This window comes from Heteronotia binoei, chromosome 1, assembly GCF_032191835.1.
Source record: "Heteronotia binoei isolate CCM8104 ecotype False Entrance Well chromosome 1, APGP_CSIRO_Hbin_v1, whole genome shotgun sequence".
NCBI lineage: Eukaryota > Metazoa > Chordata > Lepidosauria > Squamata > Gekkonidae > Heteronotia > Heteronotia binoei.
This window is the reverse complement of record NC_083223.1, coordinates 100,257,604-100,284,159: the sequence shown is the minus strand read 5'-3', so window position 1 is coordinate 100,284,159 and position 26,556 is coordinate 100,257,604. Positions and strand designations below refer to the sequence as shown.

The 26,556-nt window shown below is 41.5% G+C and overlaps 1 protein-coding gene across 6 annotated transcripts in view; it reads left to right on the top strand.

Moving 5' to 3' along the window:
- Window positions 1–26,556, top strand: part of WASF1 (WASP family member 1) — a 127,154-nt gene that overhangs the window by 3,928 nt on the left and 96,670 nt on the right. For 4 of the 6 annotated variants that reach the window (XM_060238113.1, XM_060238095.1, XM_060238087.1 and 1 more), the window contains exon 2: window positions 13,516–13,682. The exons of 1 other annotated variant lie outside the window; for it this stretch is intronic. The gene's annotated coding sequence lies outside the window, so the exon portion shown is untranslated. Of the gene's footprint in view, window positions 1–13,515; window positions 13,687–26,556 lie in introns of all 6 variants that reach the window. One more of the 6 variants, XM_060238077.1, reaches the window with a different exon arrangement.

The following is a 26,556-nucleotide window of genomic DNA, read 5'->3' as shown; positions in this document are numbered from 1 at the left end:
AGTTATGGTCAGTCTATATAACATCATTATTAATATTTTTGTTCTAGTGGTAAAACTGCATTGCATATGCCCTGTTAAGAACATAAGAGAAGCCATGTTGGATCAGGCCAGTGGCCCATCCAGTCCAACACTCTGTGTCACACAGTGGCCAAAAAAAAATTATATACACACACACACTGTGGCTAATAGGCACTGATGGACCTGTGCTCCATATTTTTATCCAATCCCCTCTTGAAGCTGGCTATGCTTGTAGCCGCCGCCACCTCCTGTGGCAGTGAATTCCACATGTTAATCACCCTTTGGGTGAAGAAGTACTTCCTTTTATCCGTTTTAACCTGACTGCTCAGCAATTTCATTGAATGCCCACGAGTTCTTGTATTGTGAGAAAGGGAGAAAAGTACTTCTTTCTCTGCTTTCTCCATCCCATGCATTATCTTGTAAACCTCTATCATGTCACCCCGCAGGCGACGTTTCTCCAAGCTAAAGAGCCCCAAGCGTTTCAACCTTTCTTCATAGGGAAAGTGCTCCAACTCTTTAATCATTCTAGTTGCCCTTTTCTGGACTTTCTCCAATACTATAATGTCCTTTTTGAGGTTCAGCAACCAGAACTGCACACAATACTCCAAATGGGACTGCACCATTGATTTATACAGGGGCATTATGATACTGGCTGATTTGTTTTCAATTCCCTTCCTAATAATTCCCAGCATGGCGTTGGCCTTCTTTATTGCAATTGCACACTGTCTTGACATTTTCAGTGAGTTATCTACCACGACCACAAGATCTCTCTCTTGGTCAGTCTCTGCCAGTTCACACCCCATCAACTTGTATTTATAGCTGGGATTCTTGGCCCCAATGTGCATTACTTTGCACTTGGCCACACTGAACCTCATCTGCCACGTTGACGCCCACTCACCCAGCCTCAACCGATCCCTTTGGAGTGCCTCACAATCCTCTCTGGTTCTCACCACCCTGAACAATTTAGTGTCATCTGCAAACCTGGCCACTTCACTACTCACAGTTTGGTGTAGTGGCTCACAGTTTGGAGTCCAGTTTGGTGTAGTGGTTAAGTGTGCGGTCTCTTATCTGGGAGAACCGGGTTTGATTCCCCACTCCTCCACTTGCACCTGATGGCATGGCCTTGGGTCAGCCATAGCTCTGGCAGGGGTTGTCCTTGAAAGGGCAGCTGCTGTGAGAGCCCTCTCCAGCCCCACCTACCTCACAGGGTGTCTGTTGTGGGGGAGAAAGGTAAAGGAGATTGTGAGCCGCTCTGAGACTCTTCGGAGTGGAGGGCGGGATATAAATCCAATATCTTCTTCTTCTTCTTCTTCTTCTGCTCACTCCCAACTCCAGATCATTTATGAACAAGTTAAAGAGCATGAGTCCCAGTACTGAGCCCTGCGGCACCCCACTGCTTACCGTCCTCCACCGCGAAGACTGCCCATTTATACTCACTCTCTGCTTCCTATTAATCAGCCAGTTTTTGATCCACAAGAGGACCTGTCCTTTTACTCCGTGACTCTCAAGCTTTCTAAGGAGCCTTTGATGAGGAACTTTATCAAAAGCTTTCTGGAAGTCAAGGTAAACAACATCTATCGGGTCCCCTTTGTCCACATGTTTGTTCACCCCCTCAAAGAAATGTAACAGGTTAGTGAGGCAAGATCTTCCCTTACAGAACCCATGCTGAGTCTTCCTCAATAACCCGTGTTCATCAATGTGCCTACTCATTCTGTCCTTGATAATGGTTTCTGCCAACTTTCCTGGTATTGAAGTCAGACTGACTGGCCTGTAATTTCCCAGATCTCCTTTGGAACCCTTTTTAAAGATGGGGGTAACATTTGCTACCTTCCAGTCCTCAGGAACAGAGGCAGATTTCAATGAAAGATTACAGATTTTTGTCAGAAGATCCACAAGTTCAACTTTGAGTTCTTTCAGAACTCTTGGATGTATGCCATCCGGACCTGGTGACTTATTAGTTTTTAATTCGTCTATCAGTTGTAGGACCTCCTCTTTTGTCACCTCAATCTGACTCAGGTCTTTCAACACCCCTTCCAAAATTAGTGGTTCTGGAGCAGGCAAACACTTTTCAACTTCCACAGTGAAGACAGAGGCAAAAAATGCATTCAGCTTCTCAGCCATTTCCCTATCCTCCTTCAATAATCCTTTGACCCCTTGGTCATCCAAGGGCCCCACTGCCTCCCTGGCTGGTTTCCTGCTTCTAATATATTTGAAGAAATTTTTATTGTTGGTCTTTATGTTTTTTGCAATATGCTCCTCATAGTCCCTTTTTGCCTGCCTGATCACAGTCTTGCATTTGATTTGCCACAGCCTGTGTTTCCTTTTATTAATCTCACTTGGTGGTCTCACTTCCACCGCTTAAAGGAGTCCTTCTTACCTTTTACAGCTTCCATTACTTTGTTTGTTAACCATGCAGGCCTTTTCTTATACCTGTTTGTGCCTTTCCTAATTTGTGGTATATATTTTATCTGAGCTTCTAGGATTGTAGTTTTAAGTAGCCTCTAAGCTTCCCCAAGGGTTTTGACCGTATTTACCTTTCCTTTCAGCTTCCTCTTCACATGCCTCCTCATCTTAGAGAATTTACCCCTTTTAAAGTTAAACGTGGTTGTGCCGGTCTTTTGGGGCAACTCCCTATTTATACAAATGGTGAAATCAATAACGTTATGGTCACTGCTCTCAAGCGGTGCGATCACTTTTACATCTCTCACCAAGTCTTGGGCATTACTTAGGACCAAATCCAGGATCTCCCCACCCCTGGTAGGTTCTGAGACCATCTGCTCCATAGCACAGTCATTGAGAGCATCAAGAAACTCAATCTCTTTCTCTCGACCAGAACACACATTGACCCAATCAATCTGCAGGTAGTTAAAATCACCTATTACGACACAGTTTTTATGTTTAGCCGCTATCTTTAATCCTTCCATCGTATTATAATCGTCCTCTCTCTTTTGATTTGGTGGGCGATAACAAACTCCCATAGTTAAATTTCCTTTTGGGTCCTCTATTTCAACCCAAAGCATTTCTAGAAGGGAATCTAATTCTCTGACCTCAGTCTTACTGGTCCGTATATTCTTTCTGACATACAGAGCCACCCCACCTCCAACCCTTCCCTCCCTATCCTTTCGATATAACATATCCAGGAATCACCGTGTCCCACTGATTCTCCTCATTCCACCAAGTTTCTGAAATTCCCACAATGTCTATGTTTTCTCCCAACACTAAACATTCCAATTCACCAATTTTACTTCGAACACTCTAGCATTTGCATACAAACATCTATAATTTCCCAGGCAAGCTAGGCCTGCAACCTTCCTCCTGCCGCCTCGAGACTTTGGCAGACAGTCCATACTGTTTATCATAGTGGACAACTCTGATCCATTACCCGGTAGAAAAGTAACAGCTAACCCTTCATCTCTTTGAGATGAGTCCTCCCGAACCAGAGACATTTCATCTCCTGTCGGCTTTCCCCCAAGATTTAGTTTAAAAACTGCTCTGCCACCTTTTCGATTTTAAGCGCCAGCAGCTTGGTTCCATCTGGGGACAAGTGGAGACCGTCTCTTTTGTACAGCTCCCACTTGTTCCAGAAAGCATCCCAGTGCCTAACAAACTTAAACCCTTCCTCCTTACACCATCGTCTCATCCACACATTGAGACTTCTAATTTGTGCCTGTCTCTCCTGCCTTGCACGTGGAACAGGTAGCACTTCTGAGAAGGCTACCTTGGAGGTCCTGGTCTTAAGTCTCCCGCCTAGCAGCCTAAATTTTTCCTCCAGGACCTCACGACTGCATTTCCCCACATCGTTGGTGCCAACATGCACCACGACCACTGGCTCTTCCCCAGCACTGTCAGCCTATCTACTACACGCGTAATGTCCACTATCTTGGCACCAGGCAGGCAAGTCACCATATGGTCAGTACGCGGTTTTGCCACCAGCTGTCTACTTGCCTAAGGATTGAATCACCAGCTACCAAGACCCCCCCCCTCTCTCCCTGCCCAGGGCTGGTTCCTTGGCGCGAAAGGATTCCTGCTCACCAACTGAAGAAGAGGTCCTTTCTGAGGGCACATTCCCCTTATCCTCAGCACGGTGCCTTGTTCCCTCTCGACCCTCATGCTCCCTGGCAGCAACAGGGCTGCCACATTCAGAACGGGGCTCATCTAATACGTCCCTGAGAGTCTTCTCCGAGTGCCTAACTGACTGTCTCTGCTTCTCCAGGTCAGTCACCTTGGCCTCAAGGGTACAAACTCGTTCCCTGAGGACCAGGAGCTCCTTGCATCGAGCACACACCCAAGACTTCTGTCCTGTGGGCAGATAGTCATACATGTGACACTCAGTGCAAAACACTGGAAAGCCACCACCGCCCTTCTGGCATTCTACCTTCATGATAGCTTTTTTTTTTTTTAAATATACAGTCCTCTTTAAATCCTGTTTGTTTAAGTGGCTCCCCTTCTGGAGGGTCAACTTACCTTATTGGGAGAACAAGGAAATTAGGGATCTGGGTTCCTGGTCCTTACAGAGCCCCCAGGCCAAAAGCCACAGGCCAAGAGCCCTTTAGCTCTCTGGCAAGGTGCAGCTTAAAATGCAAAGAGGGTGGGGAGCACTGCCACTCCTAAGCAATCAGCAACAATCACTTTCAATCACCTTCACCTTCAGCCCACTCAATCAAACAAACAGCAGTTCCCCAGCTACCACAACTCAGCTGTCTCAGTTTATCTCAGAGCTGCTCTGCTCTGCTCTCCCTCAGACCTCTCTGAGATGTTCTCGGGGACTGCTTGCCCACAGTCATGCTTTACTCAGAATGGGAGTTAGGGACAGAGGAGTGAAGCTTCTGAACCAGGGGTGACCTAACTTGCTTAATGTAAGAGCCACATAGAATAAATTTCAGATGTTTGAGAGTCGCAAGACAGGGAGGGAGGGAAATAGATAGAAGATAGAACATAGAAATAGATGGGGGAGGGAGAGGTAGAAAGAAGATAACTTTAACTGTAAATTCATTTCCCAAGCCATCGGCTGGCTTGGAAAAATGATTTAAAGAGAGAAATGCCTTCTCTAAGCCAGCCAACAGGACAGTGGAGGCTTCAAGAGCCACACAATATGTGTGAAAGAGCCACATGTGGCTCCCAAGCCACAGTTTGGCCATCCCTGTTCTGAACTAAGCCTACCAGAAATAGCAGAGTCTGAACACAGTTGGGGCATTTAGGAACTTGGTGGGAAATAGAAGGCCAGCCTATCACTGGAGATATCCAGTCGTTACTGATTAAATATTGATAAACTATTTTTAAACCATTAATTTTATTATTATAAAAAGATACTGTAATCCTTAATGATACTTACACTGAGAAATTACACTAATTAGTTAATGCTTTCCAAGTTATTAAAATTAACTTTAAGCAATTTGTAATGAGCTATTCTAACTTTTACCAGTAGCTGAGGATTTTAAGAACTGTGCGTGAGTCACTGAACAGTTTTTTGTTTTGTTTTGTTTAAAATTGGCTTTTATCCTGGAAAGCCAAAGATAGCCTACAGTTGCTGAATGAATTAAAACTGAAATGAAAAGAAGTAACAGCAACTGTGACATGGATGATATGTATGTTCACATTTGGTGTTTTCTGAGGTTATGGGACACGGACAGTAGCTTGCTGTGCTATTAAATTAGTCTGTGATATCCAGGGTTTTTTTGTAGAAAAAGCCCAGTAGGAACTCATTTGCATATTAGGCCACACCGCTGACATCACAATTGTTTCACAAAGGGCTTTTTGTAGAAAAAGGCCCGCAGGAACTTATTTGCGTATTAGGCCACATCCTCTGATGCCAAGCCAGCCAGAACTTCGTTCCTGCTTAAAAAGAAAAGCCCTGGTGATATCACAGGAAAATAAAGTATGTTACCACCTATGTAATGGCATTGTGTTGGATCCAGTAAGTGTCCATCACAAGTACAAAAATATTCCCCTTCTCCCCAGCTGCCTTTTATGACTGTGGTAAAGCTTAGAACCAGGGCTTTGGCACCCATGGGACCTATAATAGCAACGGATATTTGGAGACTGAAGTGGTTTGGGCAAAAGGGATGAAATCATTCTCTTCTCTCTGTTCTATCAGCAAAACTGCACTGTCAGAAATGGCAGAGCCATTTCATCGCCTTCTCCCATCTCACTGCAGTCTCCTGACATGCATGGCTGTTAGTTTGCACATATCCTGCAACCCTGTAAATAAACTATCACAGGGTTAGCCAAATAAAGCTGCTTATTGTGAGTCAGACCATTGGTCTATCAAGATCAGTGCTGACTGGCAGCGGCTTTTTGTGGTCTCAGGCAGAGGTCTTTCACATCACATACTTACCTGACTTTTTAAATTGAAAGTGCTGGGAATTGAACCTATGACATTCTGTATGCAAAGCCGCTCTACTGCTGAGCACCTCTACTGTGGAAAGGACTGATGTGGTGTGCAGGAATACAGGAAAGATGCACAGAACATGATTGTCTTCTGCTGGCGTATAATTGGATCCACCCCACTGTTGAGTTCATGGAACATTTGACAGTATTTGACCACAGTTAAACATGTGTTTGTTGACTATTGTGCCAATTCTAATTCAATTTCTGTGAGTGGAACAGAAGGAAATGTATGGAAATGTTTCTTTTAAGATTTGAGGCCTCTTCATAGGAAGAATGATGATAGCTGGGAATGTGGCTTTTTCCATCATGTAAATAAGAATCAAATTCTGGAGTAGAATAACATATATAGTTATTAGCATAAACCCTTGGACTACAATGCATACTAATCAGAAGCGTATCTTAAACCAAATAACAAATGATTTTAACATTGTCTCATAAATATATGCAACTTTCTAGTTTCCTGATTGTCTGTGGTGAGAATCAATTCCTTCTTTGCAAGTAGCATATCATATAGGTGTCAAACATATGGCCCCTGGGTCAGAACCAGCCCGTCCAGGGCTCTTATCCAGCCCACGAGCAACTGGGCATTACCTTTATTACCAGATCACAGAGGCTGTGCATTATGTCCCTGAATACTGTGAGGGAAGGGAGTTGCATCTTAGGATCAGCATAGGGGTACTCATACACCTATTACACTCAGAGCTGAGTGAACTGCATCCAATGCTACTAAAAGAACTTGTGGATGTAATTTTTGAGCCTCTGGCCATTATTTTTTTAGAATTCTTGGAGAACAGGTGAGGTGCCAGAAGACTGGAGGCAGGCAAATGTTGTCCCCATCTTCAGGAAGGGGGAAAAGGAGGATCTGGGTAACTACCGACATGTCAACTTGACATCTATACCTGGAAAAGTTTTAGAACAACTCATCAGTCAGTCCTTGACCATTTAGAAAGGATGGCTATGATGACTAAGAACCAGCATGGGTTTCTAAAGAACAACTATCAGACTAACCTTATCTCTTAAAAAAGTTAGTACCTTACAGGATCAGGGGAATGTTGTAGACATCATTTATGTTGGATTTCAGTAAGGTTTTTGATAAGGTTCCACATACTGTTCTTGTTGGTAAGTTGGTAAATGTGGTTTGGATCTTATTACTATTAGGTGGATCTGTAACTGGTTGACAAATCGCACCCAAAGAGTGATTGTTAATGGTTCATCCTATTGGAAAGGTGTGACAGTTGGAGTGCCTCAGGGATCTTTCCTTGGACCTGATTTGTTCAACATCTTTATAAATGACTTGTATGAAGGAATAGAAGGAATGCTTATTAAATTTGCAGATGATACTAAATTGGGAGCAGTAGCAAATACAGTAGAAGACAGAGTCAGGATACAGGCTGGAAAATTGGGCTAAAACAAATAAAATTAATTTTATCAGGGATAAATGTGAAGTTCTGCATTTAGGTAGGGAAAACCAAATGTATTAATTATAGGATAGGGGACATCATGGCAGTAGTATGTGCAAAAAAGATCTAGGGGTCTTAGTAGACCATAGACTGAACATGAATCAGCAGTGATGTGGTAGCTTAAAAAGCCAATTAATTTTGAGCTGTATCAACAGAAGTATAGTGTCCAAATCACATGAAGTGATTGTGTTGCTTTACTCTGCTCTGTTTAGACCTCACCTAGAGTATTGTGTTTAGTTTTGGGCACCACAATTGAAAAAGGATACAGACAAGCTGGGACATGTCCAGAGTAGGCTTCCCAACCCTCCCGCCCTGGCGGGGGACCCCAGGATTTCCAGCCTCTTCCCCCCGCTCCCCAAAAAAATGGAAGCGGGGGGAGGGGGGAAACGGCGCCAAGAAGCGTGGTGAGCCGCCCCATCTCGGAGTGGGCGACGCCGCTGCGCGGCTGCCGCCTCTTCTCTGCTTCACCGTAGCTGCTCCTCCGAGATGGGCTCAGGCTGAGCCCATCTCGGAGGAGCAGCTAAGATGAAGAGGAGAAGAGGCGGCAGCAGCGCAGCGGCATCGCCCGCTCCTCCTCTGTGGTAAAATCAGAGAAGGGGAGAGGCAGGTCAGGAGCATGGCGAGCCGCAAATCTGGGTCCTTCTAGGACCCGGACTCCCGGCTTGCCACGCTCCTGGCCTGCCTCCACCCTCCCCTTTTCTGATTTCACCTCAGAGGCAGAGCGGAGCGGGCGACGCCGCTGCGCTGCTGCCGCCTTTTCTCCGCTTCACCGTAGCTGCTCCTCCGAGATGGGCTCAGCCTGAGCCCATCTCGGAGGAGCAGCTACGGTGAAGCGGAGAAGAGCCCCCCCCCCGCATGCACTTGGCAGGCGCATCCACTCCCTCCTTGGGCTGCAGAAAGGCTGTTGTGCCAGACTTTGAATTCTGAGCTCCCTTTCCATTCTGCATGAGCCCAGGCATCTCCGCTGCCCCCCCCCATCTTCTTAGCCTCCCTCACCTTTCTCAAAAGGCACCCTTGGTCCTCCCTCTCTCTCTGCCCCATTCCAGAGGTCTGCCCCTCCTTGCTGAATTCAGCAGCAGTAAAGAAACACAAGGCTTCCCCCTCCCACACCAGGTCCCACTCAAGAAATATCTGGGAACTTTGAGGGTGGAGCCAGGAGACTTTGGGGGTGGAGCCAGGAGCAAGGGTGTGGCAAGCACAAGAGTTCTGACCATCACATTTAAAGGGGCCCATGCAGTAAAGCTGCAGTACTGCAGCTGGAGCCCTCTGCTCACAACCTGAGTTCAATCCCAGCGGAAGCTGGTTCAGGTAGCCGGTTCCAGTTTGACTCAGCCTTCCATCCTTCTGAGGTCAGTAAAATGTGTCCCTAGCTTGCTGGGGGTAAAGAAATCAAAGAAGGGGAGGGTGGAGGGAAGGAAGGCATTTAAAAAGTTGTGAGGTCCCTTTAATTGTGATGGACAGAACTCCCTTTGGAGTTCAATTGTGCTTGTCACACCCTTGCTCCTAGCTCCACCCCAGTGTCTCCTGGCTCCACCCCCAAAGTCTCCTGGCTCCACCCCCAAAGTCTTCAAGTAATTGAAGGGCTTTTCTATAGAGGATGGTGCAGAATTGTTTTCTGTTGCCCCAGAAGGTCATACCAGAACCAGTGGGTTGAAACTAAATCAAAAGATGGCCATCTGACAGCAATGCTGATTCTGTAAATTAGTTAGATCATGAGGAGGAGGGCAGGAATGGCTGCATCAGTGCTTAGTTCTCATGGTCCTTTCTTACACACCCAGGGAAATGCTGATCACCACATTGGCGTCAGGAAGCAATTTTCTCCAGGCCAGTTTGGCCAGGGATTCTGGAAGTGGGTTTTTCCTCCCTTTTGCTGTCTTCTGGGTATGGAGCAGAGATAACTGGGGGTGTAGGAGAGAGGCATTTGTGAATTTCCTGCATTGTGTAGGGGATTGGACTAAATGACCCTGGAAGTTCCTTCCAACTCTATAATTCTGTGAAACCCAATTAATAATATTATTTTTTACTCAAAATACAAACACTCTTAAACCCAAAGCAGGCAAAGTGCAATTTGTGGTGTCCTTTCATAGGTGGGGAACAGTGTAATGCTGTACTGAAGGATAAACTTTCTTAAGTTAGTATTAGCAAATTTTACCAATGTTTAGAACCAAATTACCCCCAACTTAAGGCTTTTGCTTTTAAAATTCTGTCTGTGTTTGAGACAATGTACATTTATGAACAGCTCTTTTCTGTAATGAATGTCAGTAAATCAGAAGTGTGTTCTCAGCTTACAGATACAAATCTGAACAGCATATTCAGAATTACTACAGCACAGATGTTGATTCCAGATTTTGTTGCAATAATTCAGGGCAAGAGATGTCAGTTGTCAAAGACTGTTAAATAAAGGAAATACTGTAAGAAAGTTATGTTTTAAGCATGTTTGAATTTTGAGTAAAAATAATATTAATTGGGCTTGCCTGTGCCTTCATAAAATTTATATCTCTGGTATCTGGCATTGCATTTTATGGCACATATGGCCCGCTGAACAAAGTGACATTTATGTCAGATATGGCCCTTGTAACAAATTAGTTAAACACCTCTAGGTGATCCTAGTTCACTCTTTGAATTGACTGAGACTCAGCAACAAGAATTCTAGCTCCCAGGATCTTTGGGTTCTGCCTTGAAACAAGTGAAAGTTTTGCTGAGAAGAGTGGCGTAAGTCTGTATGCAGCGCACCCTCTCCAAAAAGTCATTGGAAATGGGGTTAAAAGCAGGTTTGTAGGGTCTGTTGTAGGGTCTGATTTATGTTGGCAGGGGCCGCTGAATTTACATGGAGCTTCATTGGGGGTTTTAGGTGTGTGGGATTTATGATGGAATTGAATGCCAAAAGGAATGAAAGGGACCATTGAAGTCATCTAGTGTTATCTCACAGCACAACTTGTACTGTTCTATGTTGTGGCTGGTCTGAGTGCATTGTTCTTCACTTCAGGTTGCAGGGATTCAGAAGGAAGCTTACTGATGCTACTGCATCCTTTTTGATTTTTCATTTCCTTTCTGCTCCCTGTGGTAGATGCTGGTAATACATCTGTAAAATGCATTCATCTATAAATTTGCTATATAATCATTTTGTTTTTCTGATGGTGTCATCAGAAAGCCTAGCAAACAGCTTATTGTGCTTTGGTTTTGTTCACCTTTCTGACTCATTTATAGAAGCTTATCACATCCACAGTGTCAGGCTTGTCAAGCAATCTTCCAGGTACTGATTCAGTAATTTTTATTTGAATATTTGTAGCTGTATTCTTGTCTTTATAGATGTGTATTGTCTGGGTTGTGAACAGGTAAAGTAAACTGACAATTGTACTTGGACATGCTAATGTTTATCAGCAGATCTTTCCGTCAGATATTTCACAGTTGCATATGGACTTTTTTCTTAATATTGCTTATATGGTCAGACTGGTTGTATAAAAAAGCTATACAGAATTTTGCTGTTGTTACTGTGTATACTTGCAACATATGCAAATTTAAGACAGCCCTCTTTTTCTGTTGAAGGCACACCTGGAGGGAAAAAACTAGTCTTTCTTTTGCGGAAACACAATAACAATCACAAAAGAATGCTGTATCACTACAGTTCCTAGCAGATTGATGTAACATTAATAAAATACAGTCTCCTTTGGCACTTACTGTCATCCTTTGTCCCAATGGGAGGCCTAGGAGCGAAGGTGCATTTAACTGTCCTTTCAGAAGTGTGTTATTGAGGATAAGATGGAAATGTCTTCCTGTACAAAACTCTGCACTGCTAATCCTTTGATAAACCTGAGCAGCATATAACAAAACTATCAAGTGTTGGAAAAAAAGACAAATTGTTTTATAAATATCAATTAGATACACAAAATAATATTAACAATAAGCTTCTTACTTGCAGTAAGTACAGTTCCTACAAGATACAAGTGCAAAATATTACCGTTCTTTGGTCATACAAATTATTCTTTTTATAGGATAAACCCCCCCCCAGAGGTGTTTGAAATTTATGTATTGTATGAATTTTGCATTACATCATAGTATGTTAATCTTGTCATGGTTTTGCAATCTAAAGCTCAGCATACCACGTTTTAGGATATAGCCATGTGTCTCCCAGATAGATAATGGAGCATTTCCTTTGCAAAGTGGCTACTCCTGTTCCCTTAAATACAACTTCAAAAGGTGTCTAGAATGTATTCTTTACCTCTCTATCTTTCCCTATCTTGTCCTCCCTCTAAAATTTCAATTAAAAATATATTAAACAAGAAGTTCTTAGGCTTCTTTAAAACAATGATTCTTGCCTCTTTGAATGGTCTTCAGATGTACAAAAAACAGTCATGAGGGCCTTTGAAGACTAATGAGATTTTATTCTAGCATAAGGGTACATGGACTAGAGCCCACTTCTTCATCAGGAATGCTTATGCTGGAATACAGGAATGTTAGTCCTTAAGGTACCGTGTTATTTCCATTTATTTTTGCTGCAACAAACAAAAGGGGTGGTGAGGAGAAGCACTAGAAACTTCAGAGAGAGAGCTAACCCAATGAACAGATACAGAGAAAAAAATAGAACTGTCAGTGTAATTGAAATGATTCTTCTTCTCCTTCTCTTCCTCTTCCTCCTCCTCCTCCTGCTGTTTGAAATATTGCCACAAAATGACTGACCTAATATCCTCTAACGTCTATTGTGCTCTTACCATGTACTGAACTGGCAGTCTCATTGAGTAATCAACTAGAACACTGATATCTTTCCTAACCTCAGTTTTCTGCCATAAAACGTTTTGATTACTATAATGTGGAACATAACTTTTTCAAGTGTTTAAAATTTTGTAGGTTATTTTCCACAATTTTTTGTAACTGACAGCTTTCTGTAGACTTGTATTCAATAGTATTTAACTCATGGTGGGTTGCTATTAATCTTTTGGAAGTGAAATGTTCTACATCTATTGTGTTTCTGCCTCACATTGTATGTTTGAGATACCTTTGGAATAACAGTATTTTAAACAATGACATTTCTCCTGTAGCTAATGGTTTCTTCCCCATTACTTAGAGAGTAATGGTAGAAAGTTTAATCCAGTATATCTGATAAAGTAGTGTGTAGTCTGTAAAAGTTTATGTGAAGAGATCTGTTAGTATTTAAGATGCCACAAGATTCTTTTTGCTTTGCTATAACTGGCTAATAGGACTGCTGTTCTAGAACTCATAATCATAAATATTTTATTAAATTTATAGTATATATTATCCATGCATAAAGAAGCAGTTACTGGTATGGTATGGATTACTTTATGAATAAGACAGTTTGGATGGTTCAGTAGAATACAGTGCTTGTATCAGTTGAAATTCTATGACGTGTATTCATGTATCAATCTGAATTTTTAAAAACAAAATCACTGTGATTTCATGATTTAATAATTTGAGTGAAATGTGTTGGTTGCCTCAATCCAATTTTAGGTAAGCTAAATCTGTGAGCTATCTCACACTAACTCAGCTTAGAGGGAACACTGCTTGTGAACTACTGCTATATTGCTCTTATATTGCTGTTTCTAATATGAGAATTAACAATAAATGATACTGTTGTGAACAGTAATTGTAAAAAGGTAAAAGATTAAATGGTTTTAAATTATTCTTTGTCTTTTAGATGAGAACCATTCCTGACCAGAGACAAGAAACAGTACAAATTGCAGGATATGTTTACTTGATAACGTATCAGATCCAGTGCACACATAGAAAGCTATTTTGAGCACAAAAATACAACACATTTTAGAAGTTCTACTTGTAATAAAAGAAATAAATTAGCAACAAAAGGTAAGTGAGGATAATACAAACTTAATTTATGGTATCAGCTATGATCTAGTAGATCAAACTTGAATGTACAGTGTGGCTGTTCAGAAGAAACACTTTATGTACTGCAACTAGCTGTCATAACTCCTATGTACTGTTGAGAATTAGGTAGAAAAAATTAATCTCAGTTACTTTAATGGAACTTTCTGGATAATATGTTTAGCATCAAGAGCTATTTGAGAAACAGTTTTGACACATGAAGAGTCGTGGGGGTGGGGTCTCATGTGATTACCTTGTCGTGTTTCGCTGTGGGCTTCCATCATGGCATTTTTAAATGTCCTGTTCCAAAATGGCATCAGTATCCATGGGTTGGATCTTAGAGAAGGACAGGGAGCTGTTTCTGTTGGCGGCAGAGGAGAAGACTGACAATACTGGGTTTAAGTTAAGGGGATGGAATATGCTGGCTGGATATTAGGGAAAACTTTTTTACAGTAAGAGTTGTTCAGCAGTAGCATCAGCTACCGAGGGAGGTGATGAGCTCCCCCTCTTTTTTCTAGGCTGCTTTTGCATTGAGCAGGGGATTGAACGGTAAATGGCCTGTATGGCCTCTTTCAGCTCTGTGATTCTATAATGTCTAGTTTGCCCCTCAATCAAATGCAATTTGATGTTATCTTGCAAACGATATTTCCTTTCTAGTAGTAAGAAGTTAAATTATTTACTTACTTTTGTTTAAGATAATGTAAAATGAATATGTTTTATCTTTGGTATCTTATCTTTGGCATGATGCAATGTCATAAATGTGTTTGAAACTCACCATCCCTTTCTGCTGGTACCCTTATTTTTCATTCTCGAGAGCTACCTTAAAAGGAGTAATTAAAATGTGTTTGAAGAAATACTGCCTAGCAGTATGTCAATTATCCTCTGAAGAAGCTGAGGACAGCTGAGCTTAATTAGTCAGTATGAATGAATATTCTTAGCACTAGTTATATTACTCATAACCTTGGGTAAAGGACTGTGTCCTGTTAATGGGGTGTGCAGCACACTGAGGACGGCTTCTAGACTTATACTGACTTGAGAAGTCCACGTAACTACAGTAACTACAGAAAAGTGTTTTTTGTTAGAATTTCATCTTAATGGAATTGTAGGTAATGGGTATCTGAAATTACTCACAAAGACTACAGACACAAAATATGGAAATTGCAGTGAGTTCACAGTTCTTACATTGGACAGACCTGGCTTTTTTATATTAGAGAAATAACCAGTTTAACTATTCAGGCACCATTAGTTCCATGAGAGGAGACTTTATGCTATATGGCAGGAGTGGCCAGTGGTAGCTCTCCAGGTGTTTGTTTTTTTTTTGCCTACAACTCCCATCAGCCCCAGCCAGCATGGCCAATGGCTGGGGCTGATGGGAGTTGTAGGCAAAAAAACATCTGGAGAGCTACCATTGGCCATCCCTGCTATATTGCTCTTAGTTTGAATATATATTTCAGCACAAGAGATCAAGTATCTTCAGTCTCATTCTGCCAGTGCTCTGATAAGCACAGTTTGATTTGAACTTGCTCTATTGGTTTTGTTATCTAATCTTAGTACCTGTGAGTTCTATTCAACTGCTGATTTGTGTGTATTTGCAAAGGGGGGAGGGAAATCGCTGTTCCTTCTGTATCCTAGCTTCTTTTTTTTACACAAGAGTCAACTCCGTAATCCAGATTAGTCTATTGGGGGATTCATTCATCACTTTCTTAAGGTTTCCATTGCTGACCCAGCTCATTACCCTACCTATTAAACATCTTTTGTTGCTCACCCAAAAAAGCTTTTAAGTCTCCTGCCTGAAGAAGAGTTATGTGAAACTTGAAAGTTCCCACAACATTGTAAATCATAACTGGTACTAATTTTATTTTCATTCCTCCTTATATTTAAATAGGTTAGGAATTTGGGGAACATTTGTACCTTCTAAAATGCATGTGTCGTTTGTGTGTGTGTGTAAAATCCTGGGTTTCATTCTGTGAAGGCATTACAACAGAAAAGGAAAATTTTTCTTAGTAATTTGGATTCTAGAGACAAAGGAGGCTTTGGAAATAATAGGCTTTGAAGACTGCATTTGTCATAGTTCTGTAAGCTTCAGTTCTGTTCACATGTACTTGGAAGTCTGCTCTACTGAACACAGTGGGATTTTCTGTGGATAAATATGGATAGTCTTGAACCGCATTACCAAGTACATGGGCATTCCCTTTTTCTTCTCTCCCTGCCCCATTGATCCAGGTAATCAAAATTCTTTAGAGAAAAGAATCTTGCCATTTCCCAGATAATTCATGTATATTTTCATATAATTAATAACCATTGAACATGTGTTTTCTCTGAACATTATTGCTTTAAAAGAAGCTGCTCTTCCAACTGTATTTTCAGCCATCAGAGAAGCAAGGGGAATAATGCTTTCAAATATCAAATACATCAAATCATATTTGATTTGTTGCTTAGCAGCCAAAGCAAATTATGGAAATTGAAATTCGAAACAGATTGAACATTGTGATAGCAAAAAGGATTCACTTCTGTTTGTACCTTCAATTTTTGTTCTTGGTGCTTTTTCTGCACTTTAGCAAAATCATTCTGCTGGTGCTGTTCTCACATGGAAACAGTCTCACATAAAAGTGTAATATTCTAAATATGCCTGCCTTTGAGATCTGAACAGATGAGCATCTTAATTAAATGCATGGACAGGCAGTATTAGCATGTCCTCAGCATAATGGGTTTGGACATTCCCTAGATTCATTTCATGTACGAGCGATTTTCTATGTACATTCAAGTATGAGGAAATTACACAACATTTGTATAGCCTGCGATATTTAATGCGGCTTTTCTTTGCTGTTTGTGATTCCTGTAAAACCCATGTTGAGCTAAGTGCTGAGGAAATAATATAAATGAAAACTGTAAGCATGGTTAGCTATGTTTTCTGTCTTTTCTGCCTTGTTCACCTGTGACTGTTTGTAAATGCTCAAGCTTTCTTTTGGTTTTGTAGAGTAGCCATTTCTCATAAAAACAAAAAGTTTATTATGAAGTACTGCCATATTAGGAGTATGATGACGCATTTTTGTAAACTGTTCATCGGAGGTTTTCACTGCTCCAAGCTGCTCTGAGGCACTTCATCAGCTTTTGTTCTGGTCCTCCTGAGCCAAGAGGCAGACTGGATAACCCCACGCTGCTCCTGCCTATTAAGAAAAAGTAGGCCAGCACTGGAAAGAGCACTGTGGAGCTGATGGTGCTCACCTTTCCCCAACAAGGATTGCCTATCCTTCTAGCACCTCAGGCAGTTTAGTGTTGGTATAATTTTGTACCTTCCTAATACTTTCTAAGCATTAATCATTTGACAGTTCTATGCTACTAGCTCAAATGCAAATTTGAAAAAATGATGCATAGCATTTTTGACATGCATAAGAGAACTCATTACTTTCATTTACAGATAGCTTAAGAATTTTTGTAGATAGTGGTTGATAACACATTGCATGTAGCATGTTTGCATGGTGTAGTATGCTACATGCAATGTGTTATCAGACTTTGGAGATCAATGCAATAAATATTTTCAGTTTATAAAAAGCCTACTTATGTTTTCCTGAGAATAATGTTTAAAATTGATTTATTGTGTACATACATACAGCTGAGCACAGCTTGAGTCCATTGGCACCTTTAAGACCAACAAAGTTTACACCTAGAATAAAACTTAGTCTGTCTTAAAGGTGCCACTGGACTCAAACTTTGAACTGCTGCTTCAGACCAACACGGCTACCAACCTGAATATGTATGACTGTTGCAGCCAGGCTATGAATATTCATTGAAGGAGACCAGGAGCAGAATAAAAATGTTAAACATAGCAATAGAGGTAAATCTGAAACTATTTAAAACTGCTTTTAATATTTTAATAATGTTTTATTGTAATAATTTAAATATGTTATCAAATTGCTAACTGTTGTTAGCCACCCTGAGCCCAGCAGGGGAGGGCGGGATATAAATGCAATAAAATAAATAAATAAATTGTAGAGAATACTAACATTTATTACAACAACTTTAACATGTAACTTTAGAGAAAAGGTATTTAGCTTTTCTCAAAGCTTTTCCTGCATTTATCTTTCAATTACCTGTGGGTTGTTAGTCTCTAATGACTTCATCTTTGTAACATGCAAAAGCAAAAGAATGTGAATGTGTTGCAGCGTTATATCTCTTCTGCATTTTATGTTATCTGGTGCTTAATCTCAGGAGACGTCTCTTTTTACACCTTTACATGCCTTTTACATACCTTTCACATAGCTTTGAAGATTGTATCATTAATCTCTGCTTCCCATTTCATATTACAAAAAAAAGTCTATAGAAATTTTTCTATTTTTTTTTTTTGTGTGTGTGTGTGTGTATGTACACCTGGAAGTCATGGTGACCTCTGGTGACTACTGGGGGCATGGAGGATAGTCAGCGAGGTGGTTGAATAAAGCCCTCCTGTCTTTTGTAGGGCTCCCATCCAAGTACTTGCCAGAGTCAATCCTACTTAGTTTCCAAGATCTGATGAGATCAGGCTTGCCTGGGCTGTCCAGGTTAGGGTGCTCCATTAATGGGGAGAAGCCTCTCCTGTAGATGATATAAAAATATGCAGAAGGTCCCAGGTTCAGTCTCTGGTATCTCCAGTTAAAAGGACCAGGACAGTAGGTGATGTGAAAGACCTCTACCTAAGACCATGGACAGCTGCTGTCAGTCTGAGTATTTATTATTTATTTGAGTTATTTATAATTTGGCAGACTCCTGCATGTAAAGGTAACAATAATAAATGGCACGCACTCACTCATTCTCTACAGAAGAAAGTGTTGGCCCATAAGGCAGGGACAAGGCACAAAGGTATGTGAAAAGACTAAAAAGAGGTGTCTCATGAGACTAACACCAGAGTGTCGCTGCCCCCCCTCCCCAATGTTGTGCAAGGCCATCTTCTTTCAGTGGACTTTTTGACTATTCTTTGTGTCTGATGTTGATGGCAGCATTATAAAGAATAGTTTCAAGTTTTGTGCTTTTCATTTTTCCTGCATTTCTTCTGTTTTTAAAAATTGATGCGGGGGGATGCACAAGTAGATAGCCTTGCCTAGGGTGCCAAAAAGCCTGGCATCAGCCCTGCTTGGCCCTAACCTGGTGGAACTCTCTGCCAAACATCGTCAGGGCCCTGGGGAATCTTATGCAATTCCATAAGGTTTGTAAAGCAGAGATGTTCTGTCAGACTTTTTGTTGAGCACAGCAACAGTTTCCATTCTGGCTGGCATCCTCCCTTACTCTCCTTCTCCTTAGATTGCTTCATTCTCCTCCTCCATACCTGCAAGTTAGTCACAGTCCAGAACCAGGAGGAGACTGCAATTCTCGCCATCTGTTTTTTAGACTACTGTATTAATACTATTATGTATCTGTTCTATAGTTTTAAATGTTTTTTATCGTATGTTGTACTTCATCTTAGAACCCTGCATTAGCAGGGATTGGGTGATTCATAAACAACAACAACTTCTTCTTTGGCATAAAACAGCATAAAAGCAGTATTCATAAAACAGTTTTCAGGCTAGAAGCAGACTATAAAATAGCTAAAAATACAAAACTCTTTGGTTAAAGCCTGGGTAAAAAGAACAGATTTGTCCTGGTGCAAGGTGAGCCTCAGAGTGCAAGGGCATTCCAGAGGTGAGGTTCCTTCTGAAAACTTCCTGCCTCTGGTCAACATGTTATTAATTTCTGCAGACTGCTCCAATACTGTCCAGAAATTGAACTGATCTGAACCAGTCATGGCATCTAAGTCAAGAAGATGTAAGCAATTCCAACTGTAAAAAAAGCATCCTAAAAGAATTACAGCAGACCTGTTCGTTTTCCAGGACTACATCCTCAGAGACTGGGGCAAAGCTTCTTCTAATCCAAAAAAGGTCTGCCAAATAGCAGTGTGCAGATGTAGTGGGGACAAAGACATGAACTCTGCTTTGCTGCTGTGACAGCCACTTGCTCTCTGTCTACCCAGCTGTTTTAATGAAGGAACATTTAGTGCTTCACAAATGAGGAGAGAGTGCTTTAGAATTTATCCACCATCCAGGTCTTCTGTGAATTCCACAAGCTGACCAGGACTGAAACAGGAATGCTAAATTTACTGTCTGGAATAGAGAAGTTGGAAAAATTCCAAGAGATATTGGGAGTTCTCCAGATCAGTCAGCATTCCAGGATAGACCATGCTAACTGGACACCCCCCGCAAGCATCTGTAAATCTAAATCTCACAAGGTCCATAAAAAGGGCAGAACAGAGAATTCTCTTATTACCAGCCATGCTCTTCCTTCTTGTTTGGGAGTGGGGGGTGGGGTTACACAATTTCTGCAGATTTCTCCCTTAAACTGCAGCCTTCAGTTCTGTTTCCTATGCTGTTATGATCTTCCAGTCATGAAGTTTATGGTTGATGGGGCTGTAGTAAGCAGGGAGAGATCAGTCAACCTATGGTAATTATGCAGCAGTTTTTGTAGATAGTTCTAAGCCACAAAATTACACATGAGCACTTTTTGTTCTTAAGCACTAGAAAATAGTAAACAAGGTTCCAATTCTGTGTTTCTGCCGAAAGTTTTTTTGCAATCTCATTGGCCTTATATCAAGTTTCTAGGCATATCTGTGATATATGCTAATTTAGCAGGGGTGTCAAACATGCAGCCTGTGGGATGGAACAGGCCCCCTGAGGACTCCTGTCAGGCCGGTGAGCAACTCACCGTTGTCTGCTTCCTTTTTCCTTTCTTCCTTCTGTATCTCAGCTTGCTTTGCCAGGCTTGCTCAGTCACATAGGAACTGAAGAGTAAATATTTTCTCCATTGACTAAGGCTTCTTCCTTGGAGAGGAAGGGGGGAGGGACAGCTTGCTTTGCCAGGCTCTCCCAATCACACAGCAGAGATACTGAGCCAAACCTCTCTTCCATTGGCTGAGGCGTCCCCCCCCCCCCCGTCTCCTGGGAAATGAGGGAAAGATCAGGTGCTTCCTTTGCCCAGTTCCTCTGATCCCACTGGAGAGATACAAAGAAAAGACCTTTAAGACCAACAACGTTTGAGCTTTTTGCCTTGCTACAGAGAGAGTGTGTTTTGTTGGCTTGTTATGTCAGGGCTCTCCTAGGTGCAGCTGGGTTCCCCCCTTTTTTTCTGTATTCATGCCTTCATGATCCAGTGAACTATTTAGATGAGGAATAACAACAAGCTAATGAGATGGATGAAGATGAGTGTGTGTGTCCAGAGCACATTTCCTTTGTAGACTGTGGATTTTAACGTAGGATTCCTGTATAAGTAGGCTGATAGTGACCACTATACATTTCTGTCTCTGTATTTTTGTACTGCCTCATAGAAGTTGTAGTTTTTTTTCTGGGAAGACTATAGTTTTGTAGACAAACATATAGCCCTCAGTCTATGTCATGGTACCTTTACATGTTCTTGACCAGCTCATGAAACAACTTGCGTACAAAAGCATTTCATATTTTCTTCTGGGTCTTAGGCTCAAAGCATTGACCATGAGATTTCTGTAATGAATGTCAATAAATCAAAATTAGGTTTGCAGTTACACACCTCAACAACATCTGAACAGCATACTCAAGATTGCTGTAACACAGACATCATCTCCAGATTTTGATGCAGTAATTCAGAACAAGAGGTGTCAGTTATCAGACACTGTTAAATAAACAAAATATTGCGAAAGTGCTAATCTTTTAAGCATATTTTAAGTTTTTAAAAAATATTTAATTGTGTTTGTGTCCTTGATAAAGTTTATATCTTCATAAGCTGGCATTACATTTTATGATACATGTGGCCTAGTCCGACAAGATCCCATTTATATCAGATGTGGCCCTCATAAGAAATGAGTTCGACACCCCTGGTCTATATTGTCTAATTTTAGCTTGTTCATGACTTCATGTCATCTGCTGGCAGGGCTTAAATTACATGTTATATTTTTCTATTTGTCTGTCCTTAGGTTGATTGACAGAGGTAGCCTGGAACTTCCACAGTTCCCAAACACATGTGGGTCTGATTCAGATTGAAACAATGGCATATGGGGAGAGGGGGCTTCCTCCTTCCTCTCTGTGCCATTTTCTTGCTCTGAAATGGCCCCAGGATGCTGCTGTTTGACCTCTTGGGAAACTTAGTGGGTAGCCCATTAGTCAGAGCTTTTTTTTGTAGAAAAAGCCCAGCAGGGACTCATTTGCATATTAAGCCACACTCCTTGATGTCACCATTGTTTCACACAGGGCTTTTTGGTAGAAAAAGCCCAGCAGGAACTCATTTGCATATCAGGCTACACCCCCTGACACCAAGCCCTGCCATTAGTATATGTGGTATTCCCCCAAAAGGGCGAACAGCAGCTGTTTCAGGGTGGGAAAAGGGGATGGAGGAAAGGCTGAAGCCCCCTTTCACCACAGATTGCAGTCACAATCTGAATTGGGCCTGTACATCTCTGGAAAGTATGGAACTCACAGGTGATGTCTGATGGCCAGATTTAAGAATACTGTGACCAGGAGTACTGTCAGCTGCATTTGATTCATTAACTCTCTCCTTTCTTAGTCTCAGCTGGTTAGGCCATAGTGACACATGCTTTTGTAAGTCTGTGGGTGAATTATTGAAAGTGTACAGCATTGGGCTGCCCTCAGAGATATCCCAGACAGAAAATTCAGCTAGATCAGAATAGCAGTCTGATTATTGTTAGGGGCTAGCTGATGAAAATATATCTCACCTATTTTAAAACAGCTGCATTGACTGCCTTTCAGAGTTCGGTTCAAGGTGGTGGTTATCACCTTTAAACCCATTAAGAACTTAAGAACATAAGAGAAGCCATGTTAGATCAGGCCAATGGCCCATCCAGTCCAACACTCTGTGTCACACAGCGGCAAAAATTTTATATATATATATATATACACACACACATACACTGTGGCTAATAGCCACTGATGGACCTCTGCTCCATATTTTTATCTAAACCCCTCTTGAAGGTGGCTATGCTTGTGGCCGCCACCACCTCCTGTGGCAGTGAATTCCACATGTTAATCACCCTTTGGGTGAAGAAGTACTTCCTTTTATCCGTTTTAACCTGTCTGCTCAGCAATTTCATCGAATGCCCACGAGTTCTTGTATTGTGAGAAAGGGAGAAAAGTACTTCTTTCTCTACTTTCTCCATCCCATGCATTATCTTGTAAGCCTCTATTATGTCACCCCACAGTCGACGTTTCTCCAAGCTAAAGAGTCCCAAGCGTTTCAACCTTTCTTCATAGGGAATTCATGGCCTAGGACCCATATATCTCTTTGCATATGATCCTGTTTGCCTTTCTGTTTGCATATGATCCTATGTGCCAGTTGTAGTCCTCAGACTGCCATCTAGTTATTCACTTAGAGTAGCCCTCCTGGCATCAACTAGAGCCCATGCTTTTTTAAACATGGCTGCCACCATATAGAATAGGAGAGGTTGCATCCCCCTTTCTTCTCTGTTCATTTTTTCAGCTGAAAATCTCTTTACCCAGCTGTTTTCCTATAGGGAACCTTTGGAGAAGGGATCAAAGCGGCCATAGTTAAGCAGGCTCTCTGTCTGTTCTTTGCCCTGCTTCACAGCCTGCCTAAACAGACTCTTATAAAAGCTGATGGGGAAAAGGGATCAATGAACATATCACAAAACTTTCAGTACAATTTTATGCATGTATACTAAAAATGTTCCACTTAGTTTAATAGGACTTACTCTCTAGTGAATGTGCTTAGGATTGCAGCCTTTTAAACATAAACCATTTACAATAGCATACTCTGTCTCTGATACTAAAAGGCTTAGCATCTGTTTATAAAATTGCATAAACTCTTAATCCTGTGACTAGATTAATGTCATCAAAACATTTGCTTAACTATTTATTTGCTATGAACATTTGTCACTGTGTTAGAATCAAAGTGTATATTCTCTTATTTGCAACATGATTGTTTGAAATCTGGAAGGGGAGTGACTTGTTCATTTGACTGTCGATTACATTGCTGTTATGTGTCAAATGTAAGTATTTTTTGCAGGAACTACAGGTTTCAATAATAGTTTAAGTATTTCAAACATCATCACATGGTTGGAATGTTAGAGGACGACACTGCACTTAAACGTGACTTGAATAAAAGTACTAATATTTCTTTATCATTACATCTTAAAAAAGAAAAGCTCTCACCATGTAAACAGCCAAATGCTCACAATGAGGCCAGCACCTATTTCACAGTAAGGTTCTGAAAATCCAAACATACCTCCATGTTATCAAAGCTTATTTTCTTTTTAAAAACCCTTAAACCTTATCTCCAGTGCTTGCACTTGTGAAGGCATCACAAGAAGAAACCACTGGAGGAGGAGGAGATTTGATTCATACCTCATGCTTCACTCAGTGTCTCAGAGCAGCTTTCCCTTCCCTTTCCCTAGGTGGGGCTGAGAGAGCTCTTTGAGAACTACTCTTGAGACAGTTGATCTGAGAGAACTGTGACTGACCCAAGGTGTCAGTAGAGAGAGGAGTAGGTGGTGGTGGACAGGAAGAGAAAGGAGACCAGGGGGAGGTAGGAAGCTGGAACTGGTGGTGAAGGGGAAGAGCCAGGGTTGAGTGAAGGGAATGGGATGTTCCTCCCCCACAGGTCATCAAGGATCTTCCTCTTGTACATGTCAGCTATAAAACAGATTGTGAATTGGGCTGTAGTAAACTGTCTACCTTTTCTTCAAAGCATTTATTTAGAATCTCCCTAAATCAACTCCTTAAGCTAATTTTCTTCCATAGTTGTATCCCTGAAGTGTAAATGTGTGTACAAGCCCATATGAAGCTTTTGTTGAGTAACTGTTCCATTTCTGACAGCAAGTGTGTGTGTGGCTGATATTAAATGCTTGAATAATCCAGTGAATAAACTCCAATTTTGTAAAGAAAGCTAAGCTTCAGACTCATCTCTCAAACATATTAATTTTACATATGTAAAGAGGTCTTGTATATGGAATCATTTAAACACTTGATTTCAGTCATCTGAACACACCACGACTTACCACAATAGCCTATTAATCCCAATTAATGGTTTGTATGACTACATTAGAAATTTTATTCTAAGCCTATGAGGTCACAGGTATGAAAAGATGAAAAGTAAGGTGACACTGAACACAAGGAGTAGGGCCATAGCTTTCTTAATTGCATAGCCTTGAAATGAGTAGTCAGGAATGGCACTGAAAGGGGCAATGGTAACTTCCCAGGTAACTGTCTTTCCTCAGGAAAACTTGCATCTCAGTTTGAGAAACAATGATGAAAATATTCATACTCTGTTAATGTCTGATGTTGAGTCACTTAAGGAGAATCCTTCTGAATAGATTGTGTAATCCAGACCCTAGAGTTTGTACACAAAGATCAGGCTGCAGAGTCATTCTTCCAGACAAACAGACCAACAACCCAAGGGTATGGTATCTCCAGCACTTGCATCCTTCCCCTAATATCCAGTGCACCTCCAGTGTTTCTGCTTCTCTATGCTCAGGCTTATGCAGGGCCTGACTGCAGATCTTGGCAGTGGAGGGGGAAACCTGACGGGATGGTGAAATCTAGGTCTCTGTGTAGGCAATGTACTAGTCCCAGGTCATCTAACACCAGGGCTTTTTTTTTTTTTTTAGCAGGAACACAGTTCCGGCTGGCTTGGTTCCTGCTGGACTTTTTCTACCAAAAAAGCCCTATCTAACACCCTCACCCCAAGTATCATAATAAAAACAGCTGCAACAGCTAGACAGATTCTAAGCCACAAATGATCTTGCAGCATTTGGGAACTGGAATTGCCTTTATATATGCTTTTGTTTTCCTCACTTCCATAGCACCTTCCAAAAATATTTAATTGTACTTACTCTCTGAACTCAGAAGTCATAGTTTGATCAAATCCTGATTCATTGTGATGTCCAAATGCAGATGATTCAACAAAATAGTTGGTTGTTTGGTGCCAAATTGGGATTCCAAGGTAGAGTTTGTAGCTTGTTTGTTCGCAATGAGGGCACACATTGGTTGCTTGTGATGTCTGAATTCACAAATTGCAGTTTGTTGTGTACCATTGTCCTTTTTGACTGCCTGGCCATTGAAGCAGAAGGGGAATGTCCTCCTTGCCAAGAGACAGGAAAGCAACAAGAAGCAGAGAAGTTTGAGTTTATGTACCAATCAGGGTTTGTTATGTGTATCCCATAGCATAACCAGACCTTGTTGCACAGGCTGTCTGAATGTAGCTCCTGTATCATGGCTGATTGCGGCTAGAGATAGAAACTTTGTCCTATCTCAGTGAGCCAAAATACTGGTCTTCAACTAACAGCATTTTAGAATTAATGGTCTAATGAACCTGTCATCCACTGGGGTCTGTGGGGCAGGTACTTGTTTCAACGCATGATGTTTAAGGTAGGGGGAAAATAGTATAATCTCTTCATTTAGCAGCAAAAGGAGGTAGTAGAGATTCAGTAACTGAAATCCCTATTAAGATTGAGACTTGATCTTGTTCATGGTCTTTTGGGCAGAAAAGAGGAAAGCTGACTTGCTTTTGTATTTTTCTGGTAATGAGATATGGTACATGGACCATCAGCCTCACTGATCTAATCTTCTGGACCTTAGCCTCCACTTCCCCACTTCGGGCTGGATTGAGCCAGCTTTTTTGAAGGAAAAGGTACCCTTGGTCACCCAGAAAGACTGTACGGTGGATCATGGGACCTGCATATACAAAAGCAATGTGTGACAGGGACCATAGCAATGAGTTGAACTAGGTAAGAGTGAATGAAAAAGCTGACTGGATCCATGGCATCTTCCAAAATGTATTCTTTAGGCTCACTGCAGACTTGCCACCATTTCTACCACCTCCTTCCCACCCACTATCCCAGACATAATAATAATAA